The sequence below is a fragment of the Triticum aestivum genome, chromosome 2D (genome assembly GCF_018294505.1).
Source record: "Triticum aestivum cultivar Chinese Spring chromosome 2D, IWGSC CS RefSeq v2.1, whole genome shotgun sequence".
In the NCBI taxonomy this organism is placed as follows: domain Eukaryota; kingdom Viridiplantae; phylum Streptophyta; class Magnoliopsida; order Poales; family Poaceae; genus Triticum; species Triticum aestivum.
In genome coordinates, this window is record NC_057799.1 from 31,765,948 (window position 1) to 31,783,062 (window position 17,115).

Sequence of the window (17,115 nt, forward strand, 5' to 3'; positions counted from 1 at the left end):
GTCGGTGTCAAAACCGACGGATCTCGGGTAGGGGTTCCCGAACTGTGCGTCTAAGGCGGATGGTAACAGGAGGCGGGGGACACAATGTTTACCCAGGCGCGAGCCCTCTCGATGGAGGTAATACCCTACTTCCTGCTTGATTGATCTTGATGATATGAGTATTACAAGAGTTGATCTACCCCGAGATCGTAGAGGATAAACCCTAGAAGCTAGCCTATGATTATGATTGTTCTTGTCCTACGGACTAAACCCTCCAGTTTATATAGACACCGGAGGGGGCTAGGGTTACACAAAGTCGGTTACAAGGGAGGAGATCTACATATCCGTATTGCCAAGCTTGCCTTCCACGCAAAGGAGAGTCCCACCCGGACACGGGACGAAGTCTTCAATCTTGTATCTTCATAGTCCAACAGTCCGGGCAAAGTATATAGTCCGGCAGTCCGAGGACCCCCTAATCCAGGACTCCCTCAGTAGCCCCTGAACCAGGCTTCAATGACGACGAGTCCGGCGCGCAGATTGTCTTCGGCATTGCAAGGCGGGTTCCTCCTCCGAATACTCCATAGAAGATTTTGAACATTGGGATCGTGTCCGGCTCTGCAAAACAATTTCCACATACCACCGTAGAGAGTATAATATTCCACAAATCTGATCTGCTGACAACTTTCATAGCGTGACACCACGCCACGGCCCGGTCATTATTCAAACCCTTTTTCTCAACCAGCTACTGCACATATTGTGAGGCGGTTTTCTTGGCACGTCTTGTCGAAGCAGAGATCGTGTCCCCTTATCACGGGATTCTCATCAATACGGGTATGGGTAACCCAACCGCGCCATTAATCATGGCGCTTGGGGAATAAGCGAGTTTACCAGGCAAGTGGGGAGGCGTTGTCGCCTTTATAAGGGGATAAGGACTCCCTTTCGCACCCACGCTTTCTTCTTCCCGATCCATTCCCCGTCGCTCGAGCTCCAGTGCCCGAGCATTCATCTTCTCCGCCCACAAAGGCTTTCCGAAAATGTCCGGATCCGGAGCAGGAGGCAAGTGGATGGCCTCTACCGTCCGGGAGAAGGATATCAAAAAGCTTCGGGAGGCCGGGTACCTGGCCAAGAAAATCAGCCACCGTCTCCCGACGGCGGGACATATCGTCCCTACTCCGGAACCCCACGAGAGGGTTGTATTCCTCCCTCATTTTGTCCGCGGGCTAGGGTTTCCCCTCCACCCGTTCGTTCGCGGCATCATGTATTATTACGGGATCGATTTTCATGATCTATCCCCCAATTCCTTCCTCAACATCTCGACATTCATCGTCATGTGCGAGGCTTTTGTCCGCATCTCACCACACTTCGGCTTATGGCTGAAGATCTTTAATGTGAAGCCCAAGGTAGTGAGCGGCGAGCATGCCGAGTGCGGGGGCGCTATGGTGAGCAGGATGCCCAACGTCACATGGCCGACATGTACTTTTAATGATTCCATCAAAGAGTGGCAACAGCAGTGGTTTTACATCACTGAGCCACACGGCACGAAATGGGCCGCCACTCTCGAGTTCCGATCCGGAGCCCCGCTGCGGCTTACGTCCTGGCCTAAGAAGGGCCTGAACTGGTCTTCGTCCGACGAACTGTCGGTGCTCTAGATGCGCGTTAAGGATATGGAAGACAAGAACATCGAACTTGTCAATGTAGTCCAGGTGATGTTAGTTCGCCGGATCCTGCCTTGTCAACACCGGACTTGCAATCTGTGGGAATGCGATCCGGCCAAGCACCAGACCCTACGAGAGCTCTTTGGCTCCTCGCACAAAGACATTTGGAAGGTGCTTTTCAAGTCCGGCAAATCATGGCCGGACTCGGCCGAGGACCGGGGGTACCAACTGTCCCGCCCTGCAAGCTCGGTAAGTTATTATATGTCTTATCCGCATAACCCAAGGGAAATGCTTAATGTGTTTTCCTCAACTCCCTTAGGGCTGGACGAAGAAGGCGGGACGAATCCACTGTCCGGCCCCGCTGCCCGAAGAACCGGCCGGCCCACTTCTGAAGAAGATGCTGGTCCCGGCGCCGTACAAGGCGCCGAAGAAGAAGACCGAGAAGGAGGCCAAAAAGACCCAGGGCGGCCTTCGTCACCGCGGCAGTTCGGACACAATATCTGAAGGCTCCAACGCCCGTTCTGCCTCCGAGGAGGACGAGGAGGAAGAGGAAGACGAATCCCCAGCGGGGGGAAGAAAGAAGAGGGCGGCCTCCATACACTTGGAGGCCGAGTCACCTAAAAGGGGAAAGGCTCCTCTTCCGGAAGAGCCCAACGCCGCCGCCGACAGCAGCCCGGCGTGGGATCCGAGGGCCCAACCCCTGGTGAACTCGTGAGTATAAAATCCGAACACATTTATGCGTCCAGTCTCATCATGGCGTCATATTTTGACCTGACCATTTTTTTCGTAGTCCGGCGGGGTCCCACACCGAACAATCCTCATCAGAGGATTTGCTGAGCTCGGATGCTATGGAGAGTGGGACGCCCCCGAAGGCCCCTTCCCCGAAACATGTGGATAACACCGAGGCTTTGTCCCAGAAGGACCCCGGCCAAGGAGGGGAGGAAGAGATCGTGAAAGAGGCGCGAAGAGGTCAAACTTCAGGGGCCGGAGACATGGGGGAGAGGATTCCCATGGGAGTCGTCGGCGGGAGCCATCTTGAGTTCGGCTCCCAGCCGGACGCAATTCTGAAGACCAATATGGCTCCAAAATCAAGCAGGCGGCCTCCCTCGACTGGAGGGGGCGTGCCTGTTCCACCGGCAATCTCTGTCCAACCAGAGGTGTCGGATGCTTTGTTAGCAGCGCTGAAGAGCGCCTCCATCGTCGCTGAACACCGTGCCCTTATGGGTGCGGTGATTGAGAAGATTCAGTCTGCTGAGAGTGGACTAAATGAAGCCTGCATCAGCCTTATAAGAGGCTTTGAGGTATGTTTTTTGAGGTTTTGAAGAATGTCATGGTATGGATAGTAGCCCCTGAGACACTGTTCGGTGAAAGAAAGAACCGGACAGAGGATCAAATTTTGTGTTCGCAGGAAGACTCATTTGGTGACATCTATCTCTCTTTTATAAGCAGGCATCTGCAGTGGCTGCTGCCTCTCATACTGCGGAGGTCTCCGGACTTAATCAAAGTCTGGAGTAGACCAAAGAAGAACTTGGCCAGTTGAAAAGGCAGTTGGAGCATAAGCAAGGTATGCGCAAGCCTTGTTCGTGTTTGGTGTGAACGAATTTCTAGTATGATAAAATATGTTCCATGATTTTCTCTAGGGACGATGACCGAAGTTGAGGCTCTTAAGAGGGCTTTGGCCGAGGCCGAAGAAAAGGCAGCCGCAGAGCAGGCTCTTCGTGAGAAGCACGAGGCCAGGGTTATTGAAGCTGAGCAGAAGCTTCAAGAGGCCGTTAAGAAATGCGAGACCTTGGAGCAGAGTTTAACGGAGAAAGAATCCGAACTCACCAGGGCTCATCAGGCCGCGCACGATGCCCAAGGGGAAACGCAAGGCGCCCTGCAGGAGATCCAAGAGGCGCGGAAGATCGCAGCAGGTAAGGCTTTTTTTCATGTAAATCAAATATCTGAGGAGGAAATCATGTTTCTAATTTTGATTTCGGATTTCTCCAGGTGTGTTTACGGAACTGCCCCGCAGCATATCGGATGCCGCCCAATTCTACCGAGCCGAAGAAAGGAACACCGCGGATAAGCTCTTCTGGTCGCAGTATCTGGCACCGAATTATCCAGTGCCTTTCGTCGACCAACTGAAATAGCTAATCGAACTGCATAGGGCGGCCGAACTAGCCATGAAGGATTTGATTATCCGGCTATGGGCCGCCGAGACGATTCCAAGCAGCTACTTCGGGCTCGTGAAGTGGCTTGTGATTGCCTGCCCTCGACTTGACGTCATCAAGTGGTCGGTCTGTATAGAGGGTGCGCAAATGGCCTTCGCCCGCGCAAAGGTGCACTGGGGGTAGATGGATGCTGAAAAGCTGATGACCGAGGGACCGCCAGAGGGGAAGGAGCACCGCAAGCCTGAATTATATTATGGAAGTGTCCTGAAAGGATCCCGCCTTGCGGCAGAGCAATGCACCAAGGACATTATATTTCCATGAATACAATCATGTTGTCCTTTGTAATGTTGAACAAGGTCATTTCAATTATTTATTGCCTGTTATATAAAAGTTTATCCTCCTGCGCGGCCGTTTTATATATTAATCCTGAGAGTTGGCCAGTCGTCGGCTTCTGCCCCCACGTAGGAAGTACGGGAGTGTTCAAGATAAACCTGATCACTCTTTATCCCAGTTTTGGGTCCTTCGAAGGAGGTGTTCAGCGCAACGAACCAGGCAATCGGACTATAGGGCTTTATCACTCTCACTTAGCCATATAGGAGCTTTAGGAAGGTAGGCGCATCCCCTGGTGTTCGGAAGACCGCATGAGGGGCTCTTGTAAGCACCTGCTCAGAAGAAAAACCGATCCATTGCACGCTGCATTGGTTATGGCATTATGCGGGAGAAATCCTTAAAGATTTTACAACCTCTCGAACAGCTGACCAGCTCTCGCCGTATCATGACAGTCAGTTTTCGGCTTTCTCTACTGAGGTGCTCGTCCGGAAGAACCGGGACACAATTGCAGCAGTTCTCCCTGTGCCGCCTTAGCTGATATAGCGGAACGTAAGGCAGCAAAACATGGGAGCCGGGCAAACCCAACATTTGACGCAAGACATGATTCGGAGCTGATGCATATAATGCTATAAGTTCGGGGTGCCGAACTTCCATGAAGGTGTTCGGACTTTATTGCCGTATTATGGGTAAAACGAAGCCCCTGGCATATTTAAGGCATATCACGGTGTACGGATGCTACTTGACAAAAGAATTTCAATAAGAAATATTAGCAGATAAGCGTCGTATAAATCCACATATTGTATTTGAATAGTACGTTGATGCGTATGAGTACAGGTAATGTGATAAAAAAGAAATATGACTGTGGAACCTGCTGAGACCAGGGGGGAAGAAGCTGTGTGCGAGCTGCTTCCATATCGCCAGTCCTGGTCTGTGCAAAGTTGAACCTGCAAGGAAAATATAAGAGATGCTTGTGTGCCGCAGAGCGGTTGAGCCGCGGTATGTGGCCCGTCCTAGCCTTCGCCGGGGTGTTTTTAATTGAGCTCTGGATGAGCCTTTTTATTCTGCCGCGAAGCAGTTCGGAGTCCTTTGGCGGTGTCCGGGAGCCTGGCCGTCGACTCGAGGTTCGATTGAAAGGTGCCACTCGTTGCTTCTGCTGTTAAAGTAGCGGTATACTCTTTGGTCCCAAGGGAAAGTTCGGCCTTGCCATTAACCGTGGTGACGTCGCGTGGACCGAGCATCTTGAGCTTGTGGTAGGCATAATGTGGCACCGCGTTGAATCGAGCAAACGCGGTTCGTCCGAGTAGTGCCTGATAATCACTGCGAAAGGGGACGATGTCGAAGATTAACTCTTCGGCATGGTAATTGTCTGGTGATCCGAAGACTACCTTAAGGGCGATGGAGCCTGTACAGCTGGCCTCCACACCTGGTATAATACCTCTGAAGGTGGTTTTAGTGGGTTTGATCACCGAATGATCGATGCCCATCTTGTGCATTGTGTCCTGGTAAAGCAGGTTTAGACTGCTGCCTCCGTCCATAAGGACTCGTGTGAGGTGGAACCCGTCAATTATTGGGTCGAGGACTAGTGCGGGTGGATTGCCCTGATTGGTGTTACCTGGACGATCCGTGCAGTTGAAGGTGATCGGCCTGAGTTTATATTGTGGGACGACTGGTTCCGTTAAGTCGATATCCCTAAGGGTGCGCATCCGGTCCGGGTTGGGAGTGTGGGTGCCGTTTACCACATTCACTATTTGGATTTGCGGGGGAAATTTCATTTGTCCTCCTGTACTCGATGGTCTGGGCTCCTCGTCGCCATCATCGCTTTCAGACCCCTTATCCTTGTTTTTGGCGCCTGACCTGCCGGCTTGTTTGAAGACCCAACATTCTCTGTTGGTATGATTGGCTGGTGTTCCCGGGGGGCCATGAATTTTGCATGGGCGCTCAAGTATGCGGTCCAGACTGGACGGACCCGAATTGTCTTTTTTGAGTGGCCCCTTCCGCTGACTGGACTTAGAGCCACTAAATCCGGCATTGACTGCTGTATCTTCAGCGTTTTCACCATGTTTGCGACGCTTGTGTTTGTTGCGTCGGGACTTGTCGTAGCTATCTCTGGCCTCTGATGTGCCAGGGTTGCTTGCTGTGTTGTTGCTACGGGCCAACCAGCTATCTTCGCCCGCGCAAAAGCGGGTCATGATTGTCGTGAGGGCTGCCATGGATTTTGGCTTCTCTTGGTCGAGATGTCAGGCGAGCCACTCGTCGCGGATGTTATGTTTAAAGGCCGCTAGGGCTTCGGCATCCGGACAGTCGATGATTTGGTTCTTTTTAGTTAGGAATCGAGTCCAGAATTTCCTGGTTGACTCTCCGGGCTGTTGTGTTATGTGACTTAAATCATCGGCATCCGGTGGCCGCACATAAGTGCCCTGGAAGTTGTCCAGGAATGCGTCTGCCAGGTTCTCCCAACTTCCGATGGAGTTTGCCGGCAAGCTATTCAGCCAATGCCGAGCCGGCCCTTTGAGTTTTAGCGGGAGATATTTGATGGTGTGTAGATCATCCCCGCGGGCCATGTGAATGTGGAGGAAGAAATCCTCTATCCATACCGCAGGGTCTCTAGTGCCGTCATATGATTCAATGTTCACGGGTTTAAACCCTTCTGGGAATTCATGATCCATTACTTCATCAGTGAAGCATAGGGGGTGTGTGGCGGCTCTGTGCCGGGCTATATCACGACGCAGTTCATACGAGTCTTGTCTGCTGTGTTCGGCCCGGCTGGATTTGCTTTTAGCATATCCGGCGTGACGGTTGTCATCACGCGTTGAGGCGCGCCCCCGTGATCCGTAGGTCGATCTTGCATGTCCTGCTTTGTTTTCCAATACGTCTCGCAGGTCCTGCGTATTACCCCGGGCCTTAGTATTTTTGTTTAACTGGCGACGGGGTGCGGGCTGGACTTCGGCCTGATATGCCGCTTTGTCTCGGCCACGAGGTGGCCGGTCGGCCGCATCATACGCTGGAAGCGTAGGCTTTAATGCTTCCTCCTCGAGTTGGGGTAGCAACCTGCGCTTTGGGTAACTCTTGGTTGGGCGCTCGAGTTTGTATTCCTCGGCCGCCAGGACCTCAGTCCATTTATCCGCTAGCAGATCTTGGTCAGCTCGAAGCTGTTGTTGCTTTTTCTTCAGGCTTTTTGCTGTGGCTGTAAGCCGGCGCTTGAAGCGCTCCTGTTTGACGGGATCCTCAGGCACGATAAATTCTTCGTCGCCGAGGCTCACCTCGTCTTCGGAGAGAGGCATGCAATTGTCATCCTCTGATTCTCCGTCTGCTGCTTGTTCCTTAGGGCTAGCTTGCCCATCCTCCCACTCAAGGCCTGGCTGGAGGGGATTGTCTTCGTCTTTGGCACTATCCTGAGCGTTATTGTCTCTTGTGTCGATATCGCTGCTTTTGCTATGGCGGGGCTTAGAGCGGCGCTGATGACGCCGGTGCTTAGATTGCTTCTCAGGGGGATTATCCTTCGTTGCCTCATTGCCATCGCTTTCCTTGGGGGTGTCCACCATGTATATATCATATGATGAGGTGGCAGTCCACCGCCCTGTGGGCGGTGGTTCCTGTTCATCTCCTGCATCGTCGTCCATACCGTCGATGTCTTCGGAGCCGAAATCGAGCATGTCGGTTAAGTCGTCGACAGTGGCTATCAAGTGGGTGGTGGGTGGGGAACAAATTTCTTCGTCGTCCGCTTCCCACTCAAGCCGGACATAGTTCGGCCAAGGGTCTCCTGACAAGGAGAGAGACCTTAATGAATTTAGCACGTCGCCCAGGGGCGAGTGCTGAAAGATATCAGTGGAGGAAAACTCCATGATCGGTGCCCAATCAGATTCGATAGGCACGGACGCAGGCGGTTCGGAGCCCGTGGCCGGGGACGAATCCAAGTGTCCGGCAACACAGGTCTCATAGGAGGTGAAGTCAGTATTTGGCTCTATCGCCACTGAGTGTGCGGCCTCCGTGACGGGGTCCATCCACCCGTCCTCAGATGGCGTGATCTGCTCCGGATTGAGGGCCGGAGTAGCTACAGGTGTGATCTCCCGAACACCGTCCGGCGACAGAGTTAAGTCATGCCCATCGTGACTGTGCGGCGCACCTGACATGGGCTTGAGTCCGTCGAAGATCAAGTCTCGGCGGATGTCGGCAGTATAGTTCAAGTTTCCAAACATGACCTGATGGCCAGGGGCGTAGCTCTCGACCTGCTCTATATGGCCAAGCGAGTTGGGCCGCAGTACGAAGCCGCCGAATACGAAGGTCTGTCCGGGGAGAAAAACCTCACCCTGGATCGCATCGTTGCCGATGATCGAAGGAGCCATCAAGCCTTTATCGTGAAGGCACGGTGGAACTCTCAATGAAAGCACCGATGTCGGTGTGAAAACCGGCGGATCTCGGGTAGGGGGTCCAGAACTGTGCGTCTAAGGCGGATGGTAACAGGAGGTGGGGGACACAGTGTTTACCCAGGTTCGGGCCCTCTTGATGGAGGTAATACCCTACTTCCTGCTTGATTGATCTTGATGATATGAGTATTACAAGAGTTGATCTACCCCAAGATCGTAGAGGCTAAACCCTAGAAGCTAGCCTATGATTATGATTGTTCTTGTCCTACGGACTAAACCCTCCGGTTTATATAGACACCGGAGGGGGCTAGGGTTACACAAAGTCGGTTACAAGGGAGGAGATCTACATATCCGTATTGCCAAGCTTGCCTTCCACGCAAAGGAGAGTCCCACCCGGACACGGGACGAAGTCTTCAATCTTGTATCTTCATAGTCCAACAGTCCGGGCAAAGTATATAGTCCGGCAGTCCGAGGACCCCCTAATCCAAGACTCCCTCAGCGCTTCCTGAAGAAGAACGTTGTCTCTATGACAACTGAAGAACCTGTCACTATTCAATCTGAGATCAAGAAACTCACTGATGAATTTGATGCATACCGCGCTGACTGGCTGGGAGCCAAGGTCCGATTTGTGAAATTGGCTGAAGGATTCACTACAAATGTTGCAGGCCCAACGCAACAAGAAATTCCTCAGGCTGAGGCATCTGCTCAGCCTACTGAAGAACATGCCAGCACTGCTGATGAAAATTAGGCTGCTGATGAAACTCAGAGTACCAGGGCTGATGACTGCATTCCAGCCGCTGATGAAATTGCCAGGGCAACCACTAGTGTTGCGCCTGAAGAAACTGTCAGGACAGCTGAAGTGTCAACGGTGTGGCTGAAGAAACTGAAAATGCCAGGGCAACTGCATCAGTTGTGCCTGAAGTAATTAAGCCAATTTCCTCTGCTCCTCCTGTAGCTATCCCATGTCCAATTCTTCCTTATGCATCGGATGTGAAGAAAACCAAGGTTGCGGAGCGTGGAGCTGTGAAGAAAAGGAAAGCATCAACTTCATCAGATTCTTCAGCTCCGAAGAAGATGAAGCCACTGACTAGCTCTCTTGAGAATCCAATTGCTGCTATTCCTGTCTCCTCCATGCCATCAAAGGACCTTGTTCCTTTTGATGAAGAATATGTGATCCCACACGAATCAGATGAAGAGATTCCTTCTGCTGCTTCTTCAGAGTAGTTGGATGAAGAAATTGAAGCGGATGCAATCCCTTCAACCCCAATCATCTCATCGCCCATGCCTCAGTTCACAGCTGAAGAGGTCGGCGTTGAAGAAAAGAGTGTTGAAGATGTGGACATTGGGTGCACCACTCCTGTGCTGAACGATGACTTTTGGGAAAGTCGGCACCCCAATTCTCCTCTGTTCACACCTCTGCAACAAATTCCGCAGTCCCCAGTGACTACAGTTCAAATGGTATCTGAAGAACTGCACCCCACACCGTCTGTCCATGAAGAGATTCCGGCCACTAGTGCTGATGAAATTGCTGATGAAGAATTGAAGACCCAGGCTGCCACTGAAGAAGAACCTGAAATTCCTCAGCCTATGGATCCCGAGATTGCGATTCCTGAGGTTGTGATGCAATTGACTGATACTCCTCAGCCCAAACCAAAGGATCCCTTCTCAAAGAAGCAGAAATTCAAGGCTGATGACTTCTTCGGCGAGGATGTGTTCTTCACCGACTATAATCCATATGACTCTGCTCGTCTTAGAAGGAAGCGCTTTTGGACCGCCAGCCAGGCCAATTTCTATTCTTCACTGCTTTTCAACAATGACAAAGTCTTCGACCATGAGCATATTCCTCATGTGGACATGGAATCACTGCCTTGCTTCACCCCAGTCCTCAGTGTGCTTCATGACGCAGGACTGCTCAACTTTTGCACTGACATTGTTGATTTGAATGAAGAGCTTATTCTTCAGTTCTATGCAATGCTGCACATCCTAGGAGATGCAGACGACATCAACTCTTGGGTATTGGACTGGATGGCCGAAAATACTCACTACAAAGCACCGGCCTCTGAATTACTTCATGCACTGCCAATCAGTCCTCCCCTTGATGGTGCTCGTTGTCTGTATCATGAACCTGAACTCACTACTCATTACATGCAAATTCTGATGAAGCCGCTGAAGCCCGGTCAAGCCCCAAAGAGCAAATTCCTCGTGAAGGAATTGTTGTACGTGCCAAGAACAGCCTATTGCATTCTGTCGAAGACTTTGAGTCCTATCAAAGGTCACGACTCAACTGATGAGGAAGTCGTTGGCATCATGAAGAATCTGCTGTTCAATATCATACATGGCATTCCTGTCAACTATCATGATTTATTCATGAGGACTCTGGCAAATATTGCACTCTCTCCGTTTGAGTTGAAGCCTTATGCTCCTTGGATTATGAGATTCCTCAGAACATGGTCTTCACTCAACTACAAGGCTGATTTTCAGAATCACCTGAGCTACTTGCCCCCAATTGAAGTCCTCAAGCGGACAAATTCCTCAGCTGATGAAAAGGGCAAGGCACCTGCTATTATTGATGAAGGCATTCGTCCATTGGATGGTCAGTTCCGCAAAGCTGCTTCTTACTCCACCAATGATGACTCTGCCACTCATGATTCTGCCAATGCTTCCAAGCCAAATCCTCAAGCCACAGCTCCAAGAGTGATGACTGACCGTGAGCTTCTCCTCAGTCTTCACCAGAAGGTGGATCGAAACCACAAAGGGGTTAAGCGTCAGTTTGGTTATATTCTTCACAACATGACTGCTACACACAATGAAGTGAAGAAAAACCATTACTACCTCCATGAAGTCTTCGGTCGCACCTGGGCTGTTCTGTCACATCTCTATGGTGAAGAAGATCTGAAGCAAATGGGTCTTAAGGAGGACTTTGACCGGTCTGCACCACCAGCGAAGAAATTCAAGAAGGTCAAGGTTCCTTCCTTGCTGGCCAACTCCTATTCTTCATCACGCGAAACCGATGAGCATGAAGACTTGGACGACACTGCGGCAGGCCCTACAACAACAAACGACCCCAACAAAGCTGGTGCTCCTCCATCAACTTGATATTCTTCAGGGGCGTTAGTCCTCATTTTCGATCCTTTTGTTCATTCGATGACAAAGGGGGAGAAATTTGGGTTAGTCTTCAAGTGGGTCTACCTATATGGGCGTTTTTTTGGGCAAAGTTACAACTCTCGTTCTTCTGAGACTTTATTCGATCGAGTTGTAAACTTAAACTCTATGGTGGCCTGATACTTTTACTGTGATTTTCTGCATGCTTATTCCTCATTAATGCACGCATGCTGAATTACATCAGTCACCATATTTCATCATGCATTTCAAATTCTTCATATTATATGTTAAATGCGTGTATGAATTACAAGATATAGGGGGAGATCTCCATGATTCTACTCTTCAAGTGTGCATTGCTTCAAAAGCAAATTCCTCACTATGCACATCTTCAGGGGGAGTTCTTCTATATCTTGCAATCAAATTCCTCAATGTCAGTGTTTACACTTCATATGTTTATCCCCGTTGAAAACTTAACCTATATTGTCATCAATCACCAAAAAGGGGGAGATTGTAAGTGCATCTAGTGCCCCTTAGTGATTTTGGTGTATTGAAGACTTATAGGTTAAGGGACTGATGAGTTTGTGAGTGTACACAGGCCTATAAGTCTATGAGGAGTTTGATATTTACAGAGAAAGTCGACCCCTAAAAATGAATATCTTCGATTGAAGACGTTGGATTTCTGAAGACTTTCTGAAGACTTTGAAAGTGAAGAAATTGGTGTGACCTTGAAGACTTGGTATTCATTCGAGGAACATGAAGCGTGAAGACTCTTGTTTTCGTAGTTTCATTTTCTCTTTCTTGAGTCATAGGAAACACCATACTGTTAAAGGGGGTCGAGGAAATACTAAGGAAAAATTTCCATGTGATGCTCAACTCAAAATCCTACACCTACCAATCCCTTTGTGTGAAGCCATTGGAAATCTCATACAGTTCAGTAAAATTTCTTCAGTGACAGAGATGAAGTTCTTCTGGTCTCTGAGGAATTTGTTCTAACTGAGGAGTTATGAATTCGCCAGTGCGAATTGCCTACAAGTGAGGAACATGATAGCCGTGAGGAATTTGATAGTCAACTTTCCGACCGTTGTTGTGCTACACGCCAGCTGTTCCAAAATATCTACCCACCTAACGGTCATATCATTGAAGGGCATTTATGTCTTATTATGTTGGGCTGCTCCCTAGGCTATAAATAGCCGCCCCCTACAACCACTAGCTGGTTGGCTGCTCTGAGAGAAACTGACACTTGTCATTTGAGAGCATCCCATCCTCCGAGCACTTTGAGCGAAAATCATCAAGTGAGGAAAACCCAAACCCAAACACCTACAAACCCAAAGTGATTGAGCATCACTGAAGATATTGATCCTGCGTGGATCCGACGCTTGTTACCTTTGAAGACTGTGCATCTTCCAGACGATTAGGCGTCATGGTATGAGCATCCAAGAGGAAATTGTGGAGTGACCGAGTTTGTGAAGGTTTGGAAGTCACCTGAAGACTTATCACGAGTGATTGGGCGAGGTTTGTGTGACCTTAGCTCAAGGAGAATAGCCTCACTGTGTGTCCGGGACTATGTGTCCTCATGTTTAAATACCTAGCCGCTCCAACCAGACGTACAACTGTCACATCAGTTGGAATTGGTCTACCAAATCATTGTCTTCACCAAGCCTACTGGTTCTATTTCCTCAACTCTTTCATTTCCTTCGTTACTGTGTTGTGTGCTTGTTCATATCTGTTCGAAGACTTTGACTGGAGACTTTCTCAATTTCCTCAGTTCAATTTCTTCAGTCTGTTTGTCTTCATCCTGTTTATCCTGTGTTTACGCTGCCTGTACTCTGAGCTTGTTTTCATTACATCTTAATAACCATGCTTCTGTTCTGTTATGTTTACATCTGAGTACTTATTCCGCTGCAAGTAGTTCTTTGCTCAGGAATTTCCTCACCCTGAAATTCCTCAGTGAAGAATTCATAAAAATCGCCTATTCACCACCCCCCTCTAGTCGATATAACGCACTTTCACGTGTGGGAATTTGTGCTTTACTTTGGTTCATTTGGAACACTTGTAATGATTGTATTTTTAACAAAACGAAAGTTCCAAACTTTTTGCAGGTTATCTTCAAGGCTACCAGCTGGATCCTTACGTGGTCATTACTTCGCAAGGAGGAGGATCGGGTGCCTACGATCTTTCGATGCAACCGATGGAAGATGGTCTCTCGGGATTTGTTCAACCGATTTGGTTGGCGGCCTACTAGTAGGATTTGTGATGCATGAGGCTCATTTTCCTATGTTTTTTTACTTTTTAGTTTACCCTTCGGGCAGTCATGTGCGACACTTTATTAGTTGAACTTTGTTATGGTCGGATGATGAAATTTGATATTATAAATAAAAGGTTGTGTGCATCACTCGATGCAGAGGCCAAGGGATGTCCCCTCTTTTAAAAAAACGTCGTCCTCGTCTGCGGTCTTATTGACGGGCAGTGCCGCCTTCGCGACGAATGCGCTCTTCACCTACCTGAACACGGGGTCCGGTGATGTTCGTGCCACTGTCGATGATCGTTCACTCTGTAGCATGTCCATTGAGTGGTTGGTTGCGGCCGCGCAAGGTTGGAGGTGGAGAGGAGCAGCATGAGGAGGGAGATGAGCAAGCCCAAGATAAAGTCTCCTCAGGTTTCAGTTAAGTCTGCTTCGTCTAGGGTTTTGGGCGATGGGCGCTCCTCCACCGCCGCCGCCTAAACTTTCCGACGGAAGCGAATCGGATCACCGGGAGGAGTCCTCTCGGGCCACGGATCTGATGTACACGGTGTCTACGAGTCTAAGCTGTCTCCATTGGGAGTCAGTACGCGCCACGTTTGAGGGTCGCCCGGTTAGGCCTGGGGATACAAAAACCCTAGACCCTGATCGCCGCTCCTCACGAAACCTGGGAAAGATCGCAAAACCTCCAGATCAGAACACGAGCACAAGCCGCCGCAAGCACGAGATGTCTCAGATCGATCCTAAGGAGATGGGTGGGGGTGATCATGGCGGATCCGGTGAGGATCTTGTCCACCCGAAGCCCGTCAGTGGTGGGGCGATCGTGATGTCTAGACGTGCGGCCATGCACGTGGATCGGGAGGAAGACAGGCAGAAGAATAGCAATTGGGATGGGCCAACAGCGGAAGGTGTCATGCCGGAAGGGGCGGAAGAGCAGATTGCAGGTGAGGTGGACATGGACGATGTTGCCTTCGTTGCGGTTGATCTAGACGATGATGACGAGGAAGATGAGGTCGATGCTGGGGCCAGATGGAGGCTGATGGCTCTATATAGATCGTAGCGACGACCAAGCACAAAGACTCTGTCGAGTCACTTTGAGAAAATTTGGCAACTGCGCACTGGAGTCGAGTTTAAGCCGGTAAAGAACAACTACTACTACATTGTTTCTCTGTTCTCGGAAGGGGATTTTAGGTTTGTGGCGAGGGGGGGGCATGGATTTATGATGGAGATGCACTGCTAGTTACCCCGTTCAATGGTGATGAGCAACCCTCTGAGACCATGCTTGAGGCTGTTCTGGTCTTGGTTCGAGTTTTTGATGTGCCTTGGAAGAAACAGACTAGGGTTTATGGAGAAGCTCTGGGAGGTACTCTGGGAGAGGTTATGGAAGTGGATGTTCCTCAGGTAGGCCATGGTACACGGGAGTTCCTCCGAGTGAGGGTGAAGCTGCCTTATAACAGGAGGTTGCAGAAGGAAGTGACGCTGGAGTATAATGCAAAGGGCGCCATAAAACGACTAAAATTTAAGCTTAAGTATGAGAGGGTGCCGCACTTTTGTTTCCATTGTGGTTTCATGGGACATGACAAAGAAGCTTGTGAGAAGAAGAGGATTGGGCTTCCCACCAAGGCCTATGACTCCACGCTAAGGTGTTCCCCGTTCAAAAAGTTTGATCACCGGGCTGTCTTTACACCCTGGCCAGGGCAACCAAGAGCGAGACGGAGTATGGATTTTTCCTTGGGTAGTGCGGCGTCGGCTACCCGCGCGCCATCACGGGAGACTGCAAGGGAGGATGATCGAGGGTCACATGAAATACCAACTAGAGTTGATGCTGAGGACGGTTTTGAGGAGAAGGAGGTACATGCACCACAGGAGGAGGATGATCAGCTGGCAAGTCATGTGGAGAAGCTGCGTTTGAGATTAGCTACGGAACGACCGGAGTGTAGCAAGGTACAACGTATGAAACAGCAGTTTGAGGCTCAAGAGCAAGAGTCGAGGAAGGGGCCAGTGAAACCACAGAAGAAGAAGGTTACATCACAACTTAAGAAAGTTGCTGCAACAAAAAAGGCAGGGGCGCTAGTGATTCGTGACAAGCCTATGGTGGATGACATGATTCCAGCGATGTTGGGGCTAGACTCGCTCCAAGTCTCTTTTGGCAGTGCTGTGGATTCGATGGACTATAATGACTCCATCCTGGGGAAGCGGCATATATCCGGGAGCCTCCCGGTTGAGCTCAATGCGTTGGAGGGTAAAGGGGTTGTGCCCTACGAGGAGGGGACAGAAGGTGGCAAGAAAAAGAAAGGAAAGAAGGGTCGGTGTGTCACAGATGATGATGCAAGTAGTGCGGGTGTGGAAGCAATGACGGAGGCAACTAGCCATGGGGCCGCTAGTAAACTGACGAGGCCAAGTGTGGAGCCCCGTCAGGAGCAATGAATTGCCTAGTGTGGAACTGTCGAGGGGCGGGGAACCCTCGCACAGTTCGTGACTTACAGGCTCTGTGTAGAGCCAATTCCCCGAGGATGGTGTTTTTGTGTGAGACTAGGCAACAACTACATAAGATGAAGAGGTTGCGTAATCGGTTAGGGCTCCGTGGCTTTGATGGCATAAGTAGCATTGGGAAGAGTGGTGGTTTAGCGCTGTTTTGGGATGATTCTATGTATGTCAATGTTCAAGATATAAACGCCAGGTGGATCGATGTGTTTGTTCGAGTTGCCCCGTCCGAACCACTTTGGCGCGTCACCTTTGTGTATGGTGAACCGAGGGTGGAAAACCGACACCTCATGTGGGAGAGTCTGTGCAGGCTAAGGAACATGTCCGAACTGCCATGGCTCGTTGCGGGCGATTTCAATGAGGCACTGTGGGACTATGAGCATATGTCCATGACGGCGAGACCGCAACCCCAAATGATGGCCTTTCGTGACTGTTTTGAAGTGTGCCAGTTAGTGGATCTGGGCTTTTTGGGATATCCCTTCACATACGATAATAAACGGAGTGGCCTGGCTAATGTGCAGGTGCGTTTGGACAGGGCGGCGGCGGACAATGCTTGGAGGGATCTCTTCCCGGAAGCGGCGGTTACCCACCTTACGTCACCTCGGTCTGATCATCGGTCGTTACTTTTGCGGTGCATGCAGGATACAAGTGTGAAAGTGGTTAAAGCGAGGCGCTATGAGGTCATGTGGGAGAGGGAGGCTTCTCTGGCAGAGGTGGTCGAGGCAGCTTGGGCCGCTTCGGGCGCGAAGGGTGACCTGGGCGGTGTCACTGTGGCCCTGAAAGCAACCATGGAAAAGTTGCATGAATGG